Genomic DNA, 19,770 nt, shown 5'->3' with positions numbered 1-19,770 from the left:
AAAATGGATAAATGATTTAGGGTGACATCATAAGTAAATTAGGAGAACACTGAAAATTTTACCTGTCAGATCTATGAATAAGAGAAAAGTTTATGACCAAACAAGGGGTAGAGAGGATCATGGGAAGTAAAATGGATAGTTTCGATTACATAAAATTAAAAGGGAATTAACAAAACAGGCAAAATCATAAGGAAAATAGAAAACTAGGGGGAAATTTTTACAGCCTGCATGATAGGCATCAAGATACGGGGAACTGGACCAATTTTATAAAAGTGCAAGTCTTTTCCCAGTTGACAAATGGTCAAAGGATATGCACAGGCAGTTTTCAGAAGAAGAAATAAAAACTATTAGTGGTCACATGGGAAAAAAAACTCTAAATCACTATTAGAGAAATGCAAAATAAAAAACCTCTGAGATACCACCTCATGCCTAATAGACTAATTAAAATGACAGGAAAGGAAAATGACAAATGCTGAAGGGGATGTGGGAAAATTAGGACCCTAATGTACTGTTGGTGGGATTGTGAAGTAATCCAACCATTCTGTAGAACAATTTGAAACACCAAAAGGGCTATAAAATCGTGCATACTGTCTGATCCAACAATACAACTACTAGGTCTATATCCCAAAGAGATAAAATGAAAAGGAAAAAGAATCTATTTGTACAAAAATGCTTATAGCAGCTTTTTCTGGTGACAAAGAACTGCAAAATGAGGGGACACCTTTCGGTTGGGGAATGGATGAACAAGTTGTGGTATATGATTGTGATAGAATACTATTATGCTATAACAAATGATGAGCAGGATGGTTTCAGAAAAATCTGGAAAGACATATGAACGGATGCAGAGTTAAATGAGCAGAACTAGGAGAACATTATTGTTCATAGTAACAGCAGTATTGTAATGATTATCAGCTGAGAAAGCCTTAGTTACTCTGATCAAGACAATTGCAAAGGACCCATGATGAAAAAATGCAATCCATCTCCACAGAGAAAACTGATGAACTCAGAGTACAGATGCAAGCATATTTATTTCACTTTATTATTTCTGGGTGTTTTCTTTTGCAACATGGCTCATATAGAAATGTTTTGCATGACTTCACATGTAAAACTGATACATCACTTGCCTTCTCAAGGGGTGGGGGAGAGGTAGGAGGCAGAGAGTTTGGAATTCTAAATTTAAAAAAATCTGAAATTTTTACATGGAATTGGGGAATATTTAGTGAAATAAATAAATATATATTGCAAAAAATGGCTAAATTGCTCTTAGTTGCAGTAGTGGCCATTCTGCATATGGTGAAGCAAAATGAGCTTTTCAGTATTACAATTCCGAAATGGCACATGTGGCACACTTGGAATTTAATCAGGTAGGACAAAGCCTTTCTGAATCTTTATAAGAGGAAATAGTTTTCTTTAGAAGAAAACAATTTAATGTCATATCTATATAATGCAATGACTGTAGTACCAGCTATTCTGAGTGGCTATTTCTGGTGGAGATCTGACCTATAGTTGACAGCGTAATGTTACAAATTGAATCATGGCAAGTATCTCAAGGTCTTAAATCATGTGAATCTCATCAAGACTTAATTTGGTCCTTTTAAATTTTTAAATATTTTGCATCCTTCTCTCAAGGGGAAAAGAGACCTGTAACTATTCTTCCATTAAAGGGCAATGAAGTTGGTATCTTATTAGTCTATGAAAGAAATTGTGTCTTTAAGCAATGAACTTTATCTCTTGGTGTCCGTTTCCTAATCTTTAAATTGAAAAGGTAGATAAAATTTTGTAAAAAGACAGAACACCACTTTTGGGGTGAATTTATTATTTACAAAGAATATTGAGATGCAAATATCATAGGATCACAAAAACAGACCTTTGTCATGACTTAATCCAACCTTCTCATTTTACCAATTGGGTAAATTAGGGAGAGGGAGAGGGAGAGGGAGAGGGAGAGGGAGAGGGAAATGATTTGTGCAAAGTTGATTATTAATTGGGAGGAATCCCCAAGGTGATACGTCGTGACTATAAATGTGGGCTCTGCCAGAGAGATTACAATCACTGGCAAATGCAGGAGAGAAGCTTCAAGATCCCCCTTGTTAATGTCTAGGGTACCCAGGAGTGGAGGGATGAGTGCCCCAGATAAGAGAAAAAGTTCTTGGCCACCTCATGGAGCCAAAAGATTGATTACCACAGTGAGAAGAGATTTGTAGTTGGCACCAGCGGGGGTTGGTGGTATATTGATGATGCCACAGACTTTTAGGAGGCTGGTTCATAGAACACCCTGGATTCCATCATTAAAAAAATTTATTTACGTACAAGTGTTTTATTTTTGTCTTTGCATCTCAAGCCCATGTGGGTTTCCTTACAAAAGACACTCCTCTCATATCTCTGTACTGGCAGTACCCCAGGCCCAGAAATGCTCTCTCTCCTCACTTCCACCTCTTAGAATCTCTGGCATCCTCCAAGACTCTTCTCAAATGTTATGTTCTGAATGAGGTTTTTCCTAATCCTCTCCCTCATCCCAATGTAGCCTCCTTTCAGAGTATATTCCATCAATTCTTTCTGTGTATATTATACCTGGCTATTTACAGGTTACTCCCCATCCCATTGGAATGTGAGCCCCTTGAAGTAGATTATTTACCTTTCTTTGTATCCCCAAAGTTTAGTATTGTGCCTTAAACAAGAAGACACAAATACTTTTGATTGATTGATTCAGGCCTGTGATTTGATTGGTGTAGGGAACTCTCAGTAGGGAAACTTGTACCCCCAATATAGATCAGCACCTTTTAGTCTTGGAGAGCAGCCTGGAACATGCAGAGGACATAAGTAACTTGCCCAGAATTACGCAGGTGGTATATGTCAGAGCTGAAACATGAAAGCTGGGTCTTCCTGACTCCAAATTGGGCTCTCTACCATGCCAGATTGCAGTTTGTTTGCTCTTTTTTTTTTTTTTTAGTATGAATGTATAAATTTGTGAGCAAATAATTTACAGAGTTTTAATTTCTTCAAATTTAGCTTAAATTCCCTACTTGGGACAGCTTTCCGTGGCATGTTTCTGCAGTAGGTCAAATAAAGTGTGTTCGTCCTTTGTTGCTGAAGACCATGCCATCAAATATATTCATACTGGAACAAGTTGAGCTTCTTTCATCCACACATACAAATCAGTGAGGACAAAAATTCTGCTATACAGTCGTAACATGGAATAATTATAGTACCTGCCTCAAAGGATTATTGTGAGGATCAAATGAGATGTTTGTAAAATGCTCGGCATAGTGCCTGACACATAATAGATAGTATATAAATGCTTGTTCCCTTCCCCTGCTGATTCTTCTAATTCAATCTGGAACACATTGACATTGCAATGGGACATATTCCAGGTAAGAGGAAAAGAGTAGAAATGCAAATACTTTCAAAATATGCTTTCAAGTTTTGCAAAATATTTTCTATATCCATCCCCTCTTTTCTATTCCTTAATCCTAGTCCTCATTACTTCACACGGAGTATCCTAACACCATAGTAACTAGTTTCTTCTCCAGTCACTCCCCACTCCTATTCAGTTTATGCTTTGCTACCAAATTTATCTTCCAAATTTCTCACTCAGATCATGCCAGTCCCTTTCTCAAAAGTTATTTTCAATGGCTTCCCCTTGCCTAATATAACTTCAAAGTCTGGCACTCAAGATCTTTCTTAGTATGATGCCCAACAAGTCTTTTCTAATTGGTCTCTTAATGAATCTTCTTGCTTCCATCTTCTTCCCTCTCCAATCCATCTTTAACACAATGCCAAAAAATTTTTTCCTAAGAAACAGGTCATTTCTCTGCTCAAAAATCTTCAATATCTACCTATTGCTTTTAAGCTAAAATACAAACACAAGCCAGACATCAAAAGCCTCCACAATCTAGACATTCCTTTGAACTATCATTGGCTTTTATTGCTCTACTCTGCTTCACAGACCTCCCAGGGTAGGGGTATGAGAATATATAGGATTGGAAAGTAATTGTGCTTGTCTACTCTGACTTCTGAAACCAAGTGTCATAGAAGAAATGGAGTGAGTAATTGTTTCGATTTTGATTGGTCTTTGTTAGCACAATGGATTTTCTGTTGCCATGGCCGATGACTCCTAATGCCAAATCTGCCTCCTGCTGAAGATTCTGGAAAGATTCAGGGTCACTCAGTTTGCCTGTCAGGTACTATTGCTGGTGTTCACATCTTTCCATGTTCATTATTCATTTAAGTAAAAACTTTTGAACTACTATAACTGATGAAGTGGAAATGACAAGAATTTGGATAAGAAGGTCACCATCCCATCTTTAAATTCACAGAAGCAAAGGAAGTGCCTCTTCTGGACACAGCTAGCCTGATACCCTAGACTTTAGAGCGCTGAACATTGTCATGGTCAGAAAAAAGAAACAGCAAGGAAACAAACCCAAAGAAGTATGACAGGATGGCCAAAGACTTCAAATGGATGATCGCTCAAGAAGGATGGGAAGCATTGAAATATGAAATTTGGATAAAACAATCATAAATCATAAGGAACAAGTGGAGGGAAACAATCAGAGAGACTGTTCTGTGAGAATAGACATTCGCTTTCTCTGGGCCTCAGTCACTTCATATATAAAATGAGGGAACTGGATTAGACTTCAGAGTCTTAATTGTGTTTGTGTCAAAGTTCTCTTTGGCAGACTCGTGGAGCCTATGAGATGCCTTTCAGAATAAAGTTCTTAAATGCATAAAATAACATACAAAGGATTATTTTTTTTAAAAGCCAAGTATATTCTAATATTAACAAAAACAAGTTCAGTGTTTAAAAAGTCTAGGTTCAAAACTCCTACATTAAACAATTTCTAAGGGCCTTTTAGATTCTAAATCCTGTAATAATACTGCAGTGAAGGAAGAGAGCTCTCCAAGCTCAGAGTTTTAAAAGGATGCATACAAAACAGAGAAGAAGAACATAATGAAGGGCAAATACAAGAGTGGTCTGTGATAAGAGTAAAGTGAGGACAGCTAGAGCACAGAGTGAGCTGAGATTTGGAAAACTGATCAGGACGCCAAAGAGGCTTTAAAATATTGAGAGATGATTCTGTGATTACAGAAGAGACTCCTCTCCACATCTTTCTCTCTCTGTCTCTCTCTCTGTCTCTCTTTCTGTCTCTGTCTCTCTCTGTCTTTGCCTCTCTCCCCTCCCCCCCCCCATTTATGGAGAGATTCTATCTCTCTTTAAATATTTATGAGAGATTCTCTCTATATATGTCACAGCTGATGGTCCAGTGGATAGAATACTGGATCTGGAGTCAGGAAGAGCTGGGTTCAAATTCAGCCTCAGATACTTACTAGCTACATGACTAGCAAATCACTTAACCCTGTTTGCCTCCCTTTCCTCATCTGCAAAATGAGCTGGAGAAGGAAATGGCAACCACTCCAGTGTCTTTGTCAAGAAATTCCCAAGTGGGGTCACAAAGAGTCAGATGTGACTGAAACAACTAAACAATAAAAACAACTTAAGTTGAAATCCATTACGTATGCATTCACAAAGATTTGGAATAAGTAAAGGAAGGAGCACGTAGACTTTTTAAAAATGGTTTGAATTGTTTGGGTGCAGAAAATGCTCATTGATGTTAACAGAGAAAAAGAAGTGCTCGAATTATTTCCCCCTTTTGGCTCTACCAAGGAGAATAATTACAACATTGAAAAGGATGCAGCGAATATCCTTAAAGGGCAACATGATGCTGCAGAAGGAGCTAGAACAGAGGTAGAGAAATCTAGATTCAACCCCATGTCTGACACATATTAGCTACGTGGCCATGAGTCACTTTATTTCTTTGAGACTTAGTTTCCCTATCCATGAAATGGAAATAATGGGGCTTGTACCCTACAGACGATTTGAGGAAAGCAATTTGTAAACGTTGAGAAAATTCTTTGTGGCACAATAGATACAATGTTAGCCCTGGAGTTAGGAGGACTGGAACTCAAATCCAGCTTCAGACCTTTACCAGCTTCAGACATTTGCCCCGTGACTCTCGGCAAATCACTTGACTCTGCCTTAGTTTCTCATGTGTCAAATGAGTTGGAGAAGGAAATGGCCGTATCTCTGCCAAGAAAAGCCTACGCTGGGTCACAAAGTCGGACACCATTAATTGATTAAACACTAACTAGAACTACAAGTTGCTGACCTGAATTCCTTGCCAGGAATTCCCTTTATCTACAATAGCACCAGTTGGATCCAAAAGGGGAGGGGCAGAACAGATGTTGATTGTTATTCTTTAATCAAAACCCAAGTCAATCATCAGTCAATAAGCATTTATTAATCAAGTATTTACAATGTGCCAGGCACTGTGCTAAGTTCTAGGGGTATAAAGAAACACAAAGAAAAATCACTGCCCTCAGGGAGCAGACAGCTATGTGCAAACAAACTAGAGACAAGAAAAACTGGAATTAATAGAGGGAAGGCACTAGAATTGAGGGGGATGAGGAATGACTTCCTATAAAGGGGGGATTTTAATTGGACATTAAGAAAACCAGGTGAAGATAAGGAGGAAAAGCATTCCATACGTAGGGGACAGCCAGAGAACGCCCTGAGCCAGAGATGAGTGTCTTATACCAAGAATAGCAAGACATTAGCATCAGATCACAGAGGTGTAAGACTAACAAAGTAGGAGGAGGTCAGATCACGCACTGCTTTGAATGCCAAAGTGGATTTTTATTTGATCCTGGAGGTGACAAGGGGCTGTTGGAGTTTATTGAATGGGGGAAGGGAAGTGATATGGTCAGATCTGCAGAGGACATTTAGAAACTTTAAATGAGTTTATAAGACATGCCAAAACACCAAAGACAGCAACCATCTCCGTTTTCAAAACTAGAAAAAATGATGAATTCTAGCAACAACAAACTCATCAGTTTGGTGTGGATCCTTGGCAGAACTTTAGAGCAGGCCTGCACAACTTGCAGCCCACAGACCAAAGGATTTCAGGTGACCCAAGAAAAATGGAGAGCAAAACATCTGACATCCTTTGGTGCGTCTATAGAACTGGCCCTGGGCCATAGGTTGTGCAGACCAATGGTATCAAGCTCAAATAGAAATTGGGTCACTAAACCATACATAAGACTCCCTGTGGCTATGCTCATTGACTTATTAACCTTGTATTTTATTATTTCATTTTGTTAAATATTTCCCAAATACATTTTAATCTGGTTGAGGCTGCACTGGAGAGTATAGAGAAGCATTTGACACCTTTGCTGTAGATAATTTGGTCACCTTTGGTCCCAATGGTAGAGAAACTCTCCATAGGAGTACACATTTCAGTCCATCTTTGTTTTCTCATCCAGTGTGATTTTTGTCTGTGCCTTCCCATAAATCTTCCATAGAAAATCTTTCTCTGAATCTTTCAATATTTTGTGGCCACCACGCAAGCCTGTGGGCTATCCACATGTTACTATTGTATTCTTTATTAACTGGGCTGTCTCCTTTTTCATACATCAGTATTTTTGATTATGACTTTTATGCTACTTCTTGATTCCAGGTCATTACTAGTAACTTGATGAAACCCACTTATGTTCATTACAGACCTCTCCATTACTTCTTGGGTCACAGGATTTTGATTCTTCTGAGATCCATGAGTTGTAGCCATATGGTATTGCCTTGAGGATGCTAAGATTTTAAAATGTGGGCTCTGTGGGCAGGAAACAGCCTGGAATCATCAGAAGTACAGCACATATCTTCCAAATATTCTTCAACCCACTCATTTTCGCCTTTGCAGTCTGGGCTAAGGAAGTTCTTGTCCATCAGCAGTACCTATCCAATGTAGGGGTACTATGTTGCACTACTCAATGGGCAGCATATCAAAAAGTCTATCGTAATTGGGAAAATATTCATTCTTAATCCATCTGCTTTTTCTTTGCGCATCATTAGGCTGAACTCTCTGGAGCAGCAGAAATTACGGAATTTCAGCAAAGAAACCCTGAATGTTCCAGAGCTAAATGACAATCAGCACAACATCATCTGAAGCAAAAAACATCTCAAGAATCTTACCCTCTATGTGAGGGGTTAGTCATCTTTTATGTGTCACGGATTCCTTTGACAGTCTGATGAACCCCTGTTCCAAAACATGTTTTTAAACAATTGAAGGAAATGCTAAATTTCAATTAGAATGTAGTGAAATTAAAGTTTTTCTTTTCATATCTAACTTCACAGACCTCTTGGTCCATAGATTCCAGGATACTAATCCCTGCAATAGATCCCTAACTTGGATTTAATCCCTGCTCTGGATATCAGGACAGCAATGATGACTTTTGTTAAGCATATGTCCCCTTGCCTTAGGTGTTGCTCCATATTGATAATCAGACAATCTTTGTACAAAGGTAACTCTGAAGTCACATCTCTACAGAGTCCTGCATGACTTCAGGATATGGATGGGAGATTCTTTGTTGGGAAAGAGCTTTGAAGGATACATTTGGCTGTACTGAGACAAATAGTTTTGTCAATAATCAATAAATGTAAGAAGGAGGATCAATAAGCAGGAATTAAGAGATGGTAGATTTTTCATGGGATTTGGAGGAGAGATTTCATTATTTAGTCTACTGTCTCTGTCTCTGTCTCTGTCTCTGTCTCTCTCTCTCTCACACACACACACACACACACACACACACACACACACACACCATATTTACAGATTAGAAAGGAAGGCAGAGAGAAATTAAGTCTCTTGCCCAAGGTCACACCACTAGTAAGTAATAGAACTAGGGCTCAAATTCAGGGTTCTTGCTTCAAATTCACTGTCCTCTCTTCCACACTACATTATGGCTCAAAATAAAAAAAACCATTCTAACAAAGAGAGAGATGGAAACAGAATGGATTATGAAATTATGAGCTTCCTGCCATTGAAAGCATTCAAACAGGAGTTGGAGGACTACCTGTCATGGATATCACAGAGGAGATTCCTCCATTGGGTAGAAAGCTAGCTCTCTAAGGAGTCTTCCAGTTCTAAAATTCTGATTCTCCTGAAGTTTCCTTTGTCTGATTAGATCTATCAAAGAAAGCAATTTGAGAAAAGAATGATCATAACACATCAAAGGCTGCATTCTCAATTAAGTTGATCACACAACTGTTCATTCACTTCTGACAACAATCTTAAGAAGTGAACATCAGAAGAGAAGGGTAAATCAGATATAATATCTGACCAGAGGGAAATAAAAAGTGGCTCTGGGAGAGGAAGACGTTCTTCCTTATATTTCAGTTTTGACAATGGATTTCAAACAGCTTTCATTTGGATATTTGAAGGGCTTCTACTTCCTAAAATTTGTATGTAGACCATTGCTTAGGTGATTAGAATGTGATCCTCACATTTCTGATACTTTTAAGGTTTACATAGAACATGTGAGATAGGTAGGAAGAAAGAAAGAAGGAAGGAAGAAATGGAGAAAGGGAAGAAGGAAGGAAGCCAAGAAGGAAAGCAGAAAGGCAAGAAGGAAGGAAACATTCATTAAGCATCTGTTGCAATCTGCTGTGCTAGGCACTTTACAAATATCACCTCCTTTGCTCTTCACAACAACCCTGAGAGGTAGGTGCTATTATTATTCCCATTTTACAGATGAGGAAAGTAAGACAGAGGTGAAATGACTTTCCCAGGATCATATAGCTAGAAAGTGCCTGAGACCAAATTTAAACTCATGTCTTTTTGACTCTAGGTCCTGTGCTCTACTGCACCACTTACATGCCTTGGAAGTGCAAGAATTACAATGACATGGATGAGGGAGGCTAAGATTTATTCAGGGTCACAAAGTCAAAGTGGGGTAGGACTCAGACTCAGATGGTCTGACTTTTGCTCAAATGAGATAAAATTTGTAAATGTGTTTAGTACAGCCTGGCACCTAGTAGGCTCTTAATAACTGCTTGTTCTCTCCCCGGTCCAGGGCTTTTTAAAAAACTATATTATTTTCCTGAGTTCTGGTAAACGAAAGGTTTCAAAAAACAAGATTGCAGTTTACCTTCCAACACTTCTGATTACCTAAGGAAATGGGCTCGGCTACCTCGGCTACCTTTGTCCATTCATTTCACCTACAAAGGGCCTCGCTTCCTTCATGCGAGAAAGCACAAGGGTTGGACTGGGAAGAAGAAAATTCTACACTCTGTGTTCGGTACATGCCTGCAAGAAATTAATTTTTATTAATTTAGATTAAACTAATTCTAAACATTTCTGTTTAGAGAGAGGTCAACAGACAGGCAGAATTACCTGTCTAAAATCTCCCTAACAAAGACATCTTAGAGTAAAAGAAATGGCAACATTTCCTAGTCAGGATTAAGCAGGGGTTGAGAATTCAGTTAACATTTTCAGGACAATAGCACCTTAAAATGTTGGCATATCTGAGAAATTAATTTTTCTAAATCAGAGGTGTCAAACACCACATATCAGGGAGTGCGGCAGGAACCAGATTAAATGTACCTGGGAAGTGTTTAACAAAATAAAAAACACAATACAATGCAAGAGAAATAATGCTAATTTGTGGTTTTCTAAGTTAATATGTGGTGAGCTTGACAACACAGTTCTAAATCATTCAGTCCCTGTGTTGACACTTTTTCTAAGGCTGAGATTTTTAATCATGGTAGGGGGAGGAGGTTGGACCCCTTTGGCAGTCCTTTGAAACCTATGGACCTTTGACAATGGACCAGTTATGTTGGAAGAGCATCTGTAGGTAGGAAGACTGGGTCATGCTCTAGCAACAGCTTGAATAACTAGAGTAATTTTGAAGTAGTCAATGAGCATAAGTGACATTTTGATATATCTCTAACAGTTGTAATGTGATGTGAAAATATCTGTCATTTCTGTTGGGGAAAAGATCACAGATATTGCTAACACTACTATGATTTGATGCTGACATTCATAATGGAAGAAAATTCTAAATTTCAGGTAGTATTGAGTGAATATAAAGATGCAATTTGTTTTCCATTCAGGTCTACAATTTCCCTGACGCCCCAATTGAGATGTCCAGCTCTAAAGGAGTCTCCTTTCCATCCAGTCAAAGGTGAACTCAACACAGTTCTACTAACAAGTAGTCAAATTCTTATTCCTTCTCTAAGTCTGATGATTATTGGAATCCTGTCAAGGCCTGGAAAAAGGAGGTAATGATCTTAAGTGGATTAATCACGGGCCCCAGGGGCTCCCCATCTAGGCAAGATTCTAATTCTATCAGTTAAGGAGCATTGAGTTAATTTTCTGAACTTTTACCCAGTTTCCTCAAGAAAAGTAGCTAGACTTTGAAATGGACAGAGGATTTAGTGTAGGGACTCAGTTCAGAATTTGATAGCTAAAAATGGTTAAGATTTTCTTGCCCAGGTATGGGACCAAAAACATTAGACTATAATAATCCCCTAATATTATTTTGTAATAGGAAGTCAAAAGAGAGAACTGAGGAGACCTCAATATGATCCCACAGCTTGAATGCTCTTTAACGCATGATCCATCACTGTGATCTTATGACCTCCAAAGGTCCAGGATTCCTAAAGTACAGGCTACTTTTTGAAAAGTGGGGATTCCTAAGGTCCCTAACCACTTCTCTCCAAAGAAATCTTTCCTTTCACATGAATACACAGGACTTCTCCATTTTCTCTACCATCCTATTCCACATGGCCAATTTTTGATAGTCTATCAGGGGAAGACTATAACTGCATTGTTCTGGCTCTAAATTTAATCTTTCTTTTAAAGGTCAAGGGCAACAAGCACCAGCAGGCCTGTATGGTAAGTAGCAGATGAGAAAAGTAATTTACCCAAATGATGGCAAATGAGTTCACTGTTAAAGGGAAAAAAAGCATTTCGATGGAGAGGAAAATTCCAGGAAACTCACAGCACTCAATACAGATACCAGTCATTTCCTAAAAGAGGATGAAGGAGAGAAGAAATTTCATTCCCCAAGAGCTAATAAGGTTTGCTTCTCCTTCAATGATCAGTCAGGAGATCAAAGGAGCTCTCTAAACAGTCATTTATCCAGTCATTAACATTTTGACTCAATAAATTGTATAGTCCGCCAATTGCTATGTGACCTAAGTCAATTCACTTCAGTGCTGAGATTCTCTTTGCCCCTCTGCAAAATGAAGGTATTGGTCCCATTCAACCCCATCTGAAACTATGATCCTATGATCTCATTGATGGTAATCCATGGGAAGCTTCTAAGGGAAAGCTATGGTACTGAAAAACCAGAATGGGTTAGTCAATTCAGGGGAATATGTTTTAAATCCATCATAGTCTTCATTTTCTGTGTACACGACCAGCATGGGAAGCAGGCTGTAGGGAGATGAGAGGGGAAAATAAATTGTGGTGATAAAAGTCATACACATAGCAGCTCCTCAGGTGAGCTAAGAAGCCAACATTGGCCAAAGTATGGAATCACAGAGCCTCAGCATTAGAAAGGTCCTTGGAGATCATTGGGTGCATTCAGTGCCTTCATTTTATAAATGAGGTCCATGGAGACGAAAGGACTTGCCCTAGATCACACAGTGATTCAGTGGAATATGAGAAGGATGTATAAAGAATCTCAGAGGTAACGGAGGGTGGTTGAGTGCAAGCACAAAGTAGGTTACAATGTAGTGTTTAGCTGAACTCCCTCATGTTTGAACAGTTTCAGTCCTAGCAGGTACAAAAAGCTTAAAGCAAAGAAAGAGGGATAATGCAGCCTGTCCTTCATCTAAAAAGAGAAGTATTTTTCCTATTTCTAATGTAATTGAAAGAATTATGTGAATTACAGAATCACAGAATTTCAGAATTGAACATGACCTCATCTCTAATCTAACTCATACTCAAAAAAAAATTCCAATAACACATCCACCATGTAAGGCTTTAATAGCACTGGGGATGTTTTTCAGTACAGGAATTCTTTGTCTTACTTCCATTTATGGATTTAAAAGCATTAATACCAACCCCATCTCTCCTTCAAATGCCTCTGTTTTTGCTAAGGGTGCTACCACTGGCCTCGTCAAAAAGGCTCATAATTGTGAAGTCATCATCATTCTTTCATTCTTTTTCATCCTGACTCAAATAACAAGTCAGATGCAAAGTCTTGTCAGTTATGTATCCATTATATCTCTTTTATCCATTTTCTTCTCTCCACCCATGCAGCCACCACCCTAGTTCAGGCCTCACCACCTCTTAGCTGGATTGTTGTAATAGCTTCCTAGTTGATTTCCCTTCTTCCATTTTCTCCCTTTAGTCATCATGTACACTGCTGCCAACAAAGTACGGACAACTAGATGGTGCAGTAGATAGAGGACCAGGACTAGAGTCAGGAAGATCTCAGTTCAAATTCAGCATCAGACACTTACTAGCTGTGTGATCCTTGGCAAATCACTTAACCCTGTTTGCCTCAGTTTCCTCATCTATAAAATGAGCTGGAGAAGGAAATGGCAAACCATTGCAGAGTCTGCCAAGAAAGCCCCAAATGGAGTTGTGAAGAGTCAAGCATGACTGAAAGGTGACTGGATGGCAGCAACCCCAACAAAGTGCCTCAGAGATCTGTTTTTGACCCAATGTTGTATTTTGGCCCAATGCTATTTAACATATTTATTAGTTTCTCAGATAAAGACAGAGAGTATCTTTATCAAATCTATAGATGACACAAAACCAAGAGATAGCGAACACAGTGGATGAAAGAGTCAGGATCCAAAAATATCTTGGAGGCTGAAAAATTGTATTGAATCCAAAACATGAAATCTGCTAAAGAATCATTCAGAGTCTTACGTTTAAGTTTGAGAAACAGTCTTACAAGTACAAGATGGGAAAGACCTGGCTAGACAGTTTGTAAAAGATCTGGGGTTGTTAGTGAATTGGAGGATCCCTGGATGTTAGTAGTGTGATATAAAAACCAAAAGAACTACAGAGATCTTAGGCTATATTAAATTAGGAGAGGTTGAGCTTCCAGGAATGGAGGAAGTCATCAGAGCACATCTGCAATATCATATTGAGTTTGGGGCATCATATGTTAAGAATTAGTGATATTGAATGAATTAAAGGAAAACACATTTATTGAGCATTGTCAATTTATTATTATTATTTATTACGTACAAAAGCACACAGAAAACACCTGGGGATGGGCGTCAAAATCGTGAAGAGCTTCTTCCTATGGAGATCAGTTGAAGGAATTGGGAATGTTTATTTTGGAGAAGAAAATACTTAGATGGGATATAATGGCTTTCTACTGGGATTTGAAAGGTTGTCTTACAGAAGAAAAAAATGAACTTGTTCTGCTTGGCCCCTGAGTCTAGAAGTAGGAGAACTGGGGTAGAAGTTTCAAAGAGGTAAACTGAGGCTTGATGTCAGGAAATGTTATTAATGATAAGAGTTACCCCAAAGTCAAATGGGATGCTTCCAGAGGCTCCTCCTCCTAGAAATCCTGATGCAAAGGCTGGATGGCCATAGGTCATATGTGTTGTAAAAGGCTTTCTTCTTCAGGCATGAGGGGTATGAGGTTTTCTCCGTGGTCCTGTCCATCTCCAGAACTGTGTGATAACCTTTGTAGTCATTTTGCACCTTACTCCCTTTCACATACCCCATTGTCCTAGCCAAATGAGACTGCTAATTACTCTCTGCACTCATCATCCCAAATCCTGCCTCACTGCACTAACACAGAGCATCTCTTGACTTACAATGCACTCCTCCTTTAACTCCTCTTTTCTGAATTCTTATCTCCCTTCAAAGCTCAGCTCAGGTATTGCCATGAAGCCTTCCTGATGGCTCCAATGGTTAACATTTTCTTTCTCTATAAATTACTTTATTGAATTGCTGCATTCCTTACTTGTTTACATGCTGTGTCCTTTTCACTCCAGTTCCTAAGAGGAGATACGCTTCTCAAGGATTTTCTTCCCATTTTTGTCTAGGATTCCCAGTGCCTAGCATCAGGGCCTTCTACTACATGAGGTGCATAATAAATGTCTCATTGAGTTGAACTATTAAACTGAAAAGTATTTTCAGACTCATTATTTTGTTTGAACTTCATGATAACTTCTTACAGGATAAGCAGGACAAAGTTATTAACTCCATTTTATAGATGAGGAAATTGGGGTCCAGAGAGAGTAGGTCACTAGTTTAGAGTTTCATGGTAGTTTAAAGGCAAACGCAGGAGTAGAACCTAAATCTTCTGCCTTTCCCTAACCCTACTCTCTTCACCTAATCTACAACATTATTATCAAAATGTCCCACATTAGACCACAAGAATGTAAGCACAGTAACAGTGGGTCAGACCTAGGAGTCATTCAGCTCAATAGTCTGTTTTGGACACCAGTGCTAAGAAAAGTGTTGTGGGAAAGCAGGTTTAACCTCCATGATGCTAATCTAAGAATTAGGGTTTTCTCTCCAACATCCAAGATTCCCATGTTATAAACCTCAAATACATACATATTTATGTATGTATATGTATATATAATATGTTCTATAACATTTCTATATGTATATGTGTATATAGCATATTCTATAACATATATAACATATATCCATCAAAAATCAAAACAAATGAGATAAAAATGCCAAGAGTCAAGATTACAACATGAAATTGGATGGGGGGCGACTATTGAATTATTCCATCAGTGTTCGTGTTTTTGTCAGGAGATGCAGGTGGAAAATGCGCCATGCCCAGAACTAAGCAGGAGCAAGAAACTGGGTTAGGTTATGTTTAGGAAATTTCAGGGTTTCCAATGAACCCAAGCTGCCTCTTACCTCAGAACCCATCTAGTAAACACTGTTATGCTCCCCATGATGCTACATGGTTGTGAATTGTAGAATGCCTCAATTTAGAAACAAGTGTCACTGATACTTTTGTCATTCATATTAACCCACTTACTATTATGTCACTAGCAGATGAGTCAGATGGCATACTAGAGAATTCTGGTTCTGACACCTTCTTGTTGTGTGGATTTAAGTACTCTACTTCAGTATCCTCATTGTCAAAATGGTCATGGGAGAATAGATAGAGGGCTACCTATGAAGTGAGGAAGAACCCTATTGAAGTACCACTTTTCACACATGTTAACTGAATGACCACAACCTCTCTCAGGGCTAAGGACAATTTTCTAAGGCTGTAAATTATGAACTAGCTGTCAATCTGCACTGGTATTGCGCTGGTAAAATCACAGATCCATACCCCTGCTTCCTTCTACCTCCCAAGTTTACATGCCTAATTTTATCGGATGCCAATGAATTCACTAGTCCAATTCCTATATATAAAATGCTTTGAAGACCTGAAAAAGCACTTTAGAAATATCAACTATTCTTACTTCCATAGGTTTCAAGGTCCACAAGGCACTTTTCTCACAACACCCCTACGTGGCTTTTGTTGTTGAGTTGTTTTGGTCATGTCCAACTCTCCATCATCCCATCTTTCTTGGCAAAGATACTGGAATGGTTTGTCATTTCCTTCTCCAGTTCATTTTACAGTTGAGGAAACTTAATTGAGGGTTGAGTGACTTGCCCAGGGTCGAAGAGCTAATGTTTCAGGCTGGATTTGTACTCAGACTGGTCCTCGTGACTACATGACTAGTGCTCTATCCACTGCCCCACCTAGCTGTCCCTATGTAGCCACTAGCACAAATATCATTATCACCCCAATTTTCAGATGACCAAGACTGATTATCAAAGAGGTTAAAGAATGAGTCCAAGGTCACAGAACTTACAAATGTCAGAGTCAGGATTTGGACCTGCATCTCTCTCCTGACTCTGAGATTGGTACTCCTTCTACTACAACATGCTACCAGACAATTAATTAAACATCTTCACTGAGGTAAAGGGGGCAGTTAGGTGGCACAGCAGATAGAGTGTTGGACCTGAAGTCAGGAAGACTCATCTTCCTGAGTTCAAATCTGGCCTCAGATGCTTAGTATCTATGTGACCCTGGGCAAGTCACTTAACCCTCTTTGCTTCAGTTTCCTTATCTGTAAAATTAATTGGAGAAGGAAATGGCAAACTTCTCCATTATCCTTGCCAAGAAAACCCCAAATGGGGTGACAAAGTGTTGGACACAAGTGAACAACAGTAAGGACCACAAAGGGTAAAGGACTGGATGTTCCTGCTCTAAGGAGGGCAGTATCAGTACCATCTCTGAAAAGAAAAGATAGAACAATTAAGGAATACTCTTTGGTGGCTCCTTATGTGATGCCCTCAGCATTGTAAGGGAAGAGTTCCACACTCCCACCAGCATGTCCACCATCAATGACTCACCACAAGATCAGACAGTGACCATTTGGATGGACATGTTAGTTTTTGTTATTTTAGGTTCTCAGGTTTTTAGATAACATGTGTTTCTCAGGACTCAGACATACATCTCAGAAAGATACATGGGATTTATAACCAAAAGCTTCTTTGTCAGAGAGACAGATGTTGCCCTTGACAACTGTGTAGCTATTTATCTATTTTGGGTTGAAAATCAGTGGAAAGGACAACATTAATGACTGGCATTTCTATAGAGTGCACCACAGTTTTCAAAGTGCCCTGTTTATCACCAGCCTGAGGAGTAGGAAGTGTGGGTTTTATTATCAGCATTTTATATATGAGGAAACAGAGGGATGGGATAATTAAACAAATGACTTAGCCAAGCTCACATGGATAAGCTGCAAAGCCAGGATTTGAACAAAGGTCTTTAGAGTCAAAAATCCAGTGATCTTCCCACCATACCACAGTCACTCTAAATGCCATGCCACTCATCTCATAGTCCAGGCATGCAAGTTTTATCCTTTTGCTAATAAGTAAAACTTTTATTTCATATCCTCCCAAGTGCATTTTCAGCAGTTATAAAGTCAGGTGCCAGGGGTTGACAAGGAGTTAGAAAAATCATCTGTTTCTCCCCTCTACCTTCAGAAAAACCACATCCAGGCAAATGGAATCTCTCCTAATTGGTTCTTAACTTATTCCAGTATCAACAGTTCCCATGGAAATGAACTTACTTGATATGGAAAACAGGCATTTTTTACACTTTGATTCTTGGACTGTTGTCCTTGCACATGGACAACTCCTGGCCATTACTATGATCAAAGGAGATCAAAAAGTTCCTCTAGCCCATTACTCCTGGACACAGAACTGCTGAGGCTCCCTTGTCTCTACTTCAATTATACAATGCTCATCCATACAGAATGTACTTTATAGTCAAACATTACAAGGTTTACTACTTTTATCTTTCGTTTTGTTATTTCTTCTGCTGTTCCAATCCCACATATTGCCTGTTGAATTACAATTGTGTGATTTTGATTGAGCTGCTTTCTTTCTCCCTTCTGCTGATTCAAATCTTGACCCTTCTTTGAGGTCCATTATCAGTCTGATCTCCTCCAAGAAGCCTTATCTGAATATTTCAGACTATACTCATTTCCTTCTTTAAATCTATTTTTTCGTACATATAACTAACAACACTGAATGACTGAGTGGTGGTGTTTGCCCTTTGTTCTCAAAGAGGACCATAACTTCAGGGAAGTGATGCAATGGTATGCAAGTGAACTGGATTTCAGTGAGGCAAGGTTGAGCAAAGTCACCAGCCTTACTCTCTCCTCCAGAGCCATTTGGATCCAGTGGCAAAATATAGATGTGAATAACTGGAGACCACGCTTGAGACGAATTAGCAAATACCTATTGTGCCCCCAAGCCTTTCTTCTCCCACTATTCACATGTACTAGTTGTAAAAGTTCATGAGTTTCTTCTCTGGAGAAAGATAGAATACTTGATTATGCTGCTGCCACAGGCTATCATTCTGCACCCTGCTGTAGGTATTGCAAGGTATAGTTACTAAATGGGCACAAGCTATATCCAAAGTTCCATTTCTGCAGGGAGGACCCTGAAGCCAGTCAATATCCTGGCAAAAGGAAAGCAAAAATGGATGAGTTCCCATTTTGTATTCATATTTTTTTTAGATGAATATGAACAGCCATGTTCAGAAGCCCTGGATGCCACTCAGATCTATGCCAACATGTACAAAGTGAAGAATGGTGGTAAGGATGATTTTCATTTCTGTGTGCAATTGCATACCTTTTATGTCATCCATACTAATAAGATATTTTCCTGTGCAGGGGCCCATAGGCTCCTAACTACCATGTGGGGTATGGGGAGAGAGCCCTTGGAAAGCTTCAGGGCACTGCAGCCCAAGTGTGCATTAGCCGGATCATCATGTCCATCTCAACCAAGGTCCAGGATAAAGAATATGCAATTGAGGCTCTGCAGAGGGCCAAATTCAAGTTCCCTGGCCACCAGAGGATCCATATCTCCCTCTTGGAGCTCTTACCAAGTTCCATGATGATGAGTTTAAAGATATGATAGCTGAGAAGTTGATCATTCCTGATGGCTGTAGGGTTAAGTATATCTCCAGTGATGGCTTCTTGGACAACTAGTGGATACTCCACTCATGAGAAATGACATCTTTGAAATCTACCCTTTGCAGGGACAAATAAAAACTATATGTGTGTATACATATATGTGTGTGTCTATGTAGGTATATATGGAGAGAAAGAGGGGAGAAAGAGAGTGAAAGAGAGAGAGGGATGGGAGAGAAAAAGAGAGAGACAGAGAGAGAAATCCTCAAGGGGCAGGGACTGTATCATATACATCCATTGTAACTCCCTCACAGTATACCTCATTGAAAACTACATGTACAGGATATCTGCTAAGTACTTACTGATTGATTTGTCCATGTCAAGATAGCCTGTTTCAGTTTATAAATTCCCAGAGGATGGATTCATGACCATACTTTTCTCTGTTTAATAGTTCCGGTGCCATAGGCAATTTGACAATGAAATTATGTCTTGGGGATTGATGGCAGAAATCCAGG

The 19,770-nt window shown here is 39.1% G+C and overlaps 1 protein-coding gene and 1 pseudogene across 3 annotated transcripts in view; one reads left to right on the top strand and one right to left on the bottom strand.

The window, feature by feature from the left end:
* The window catches only part of ADAMTS12 (ADAM metallopeptidase with thrombospondin type 1 motif 12), a 528,119-nt gene that overhangs the window by 175,969 nt on the left and 332,380 nt on the right, over positions 1-19,770 (bottom strand). The gene's annotated exons all lie outside the window — the stretch shown is intronic.
* Positions 1,332-19,425, top strand: LOC140498779 (large ribosomal subunit protein uL16-like; annotated as a pseudogene).

This window comes from Notamacropus eugenii, chromosome 4 (assembly GCF_028372415.1).
Source record: "Notamacropus eugenii isolate mMacEug1 chromosome 4, mMacEug1.pri_v2, whole genome shotgun sequence".
Classification (NCBI taxonomy): Eukaryota; Metazoa; Chordata; class Mammalia; order Diprotodontia; family Macropodidae; genus Notamacropus; species Notamacropus eugenii.
Note: the sequence above shows the minus strand (reverse complement) of the source record. Positions and strands in the feature narration are given on the sequence as shown.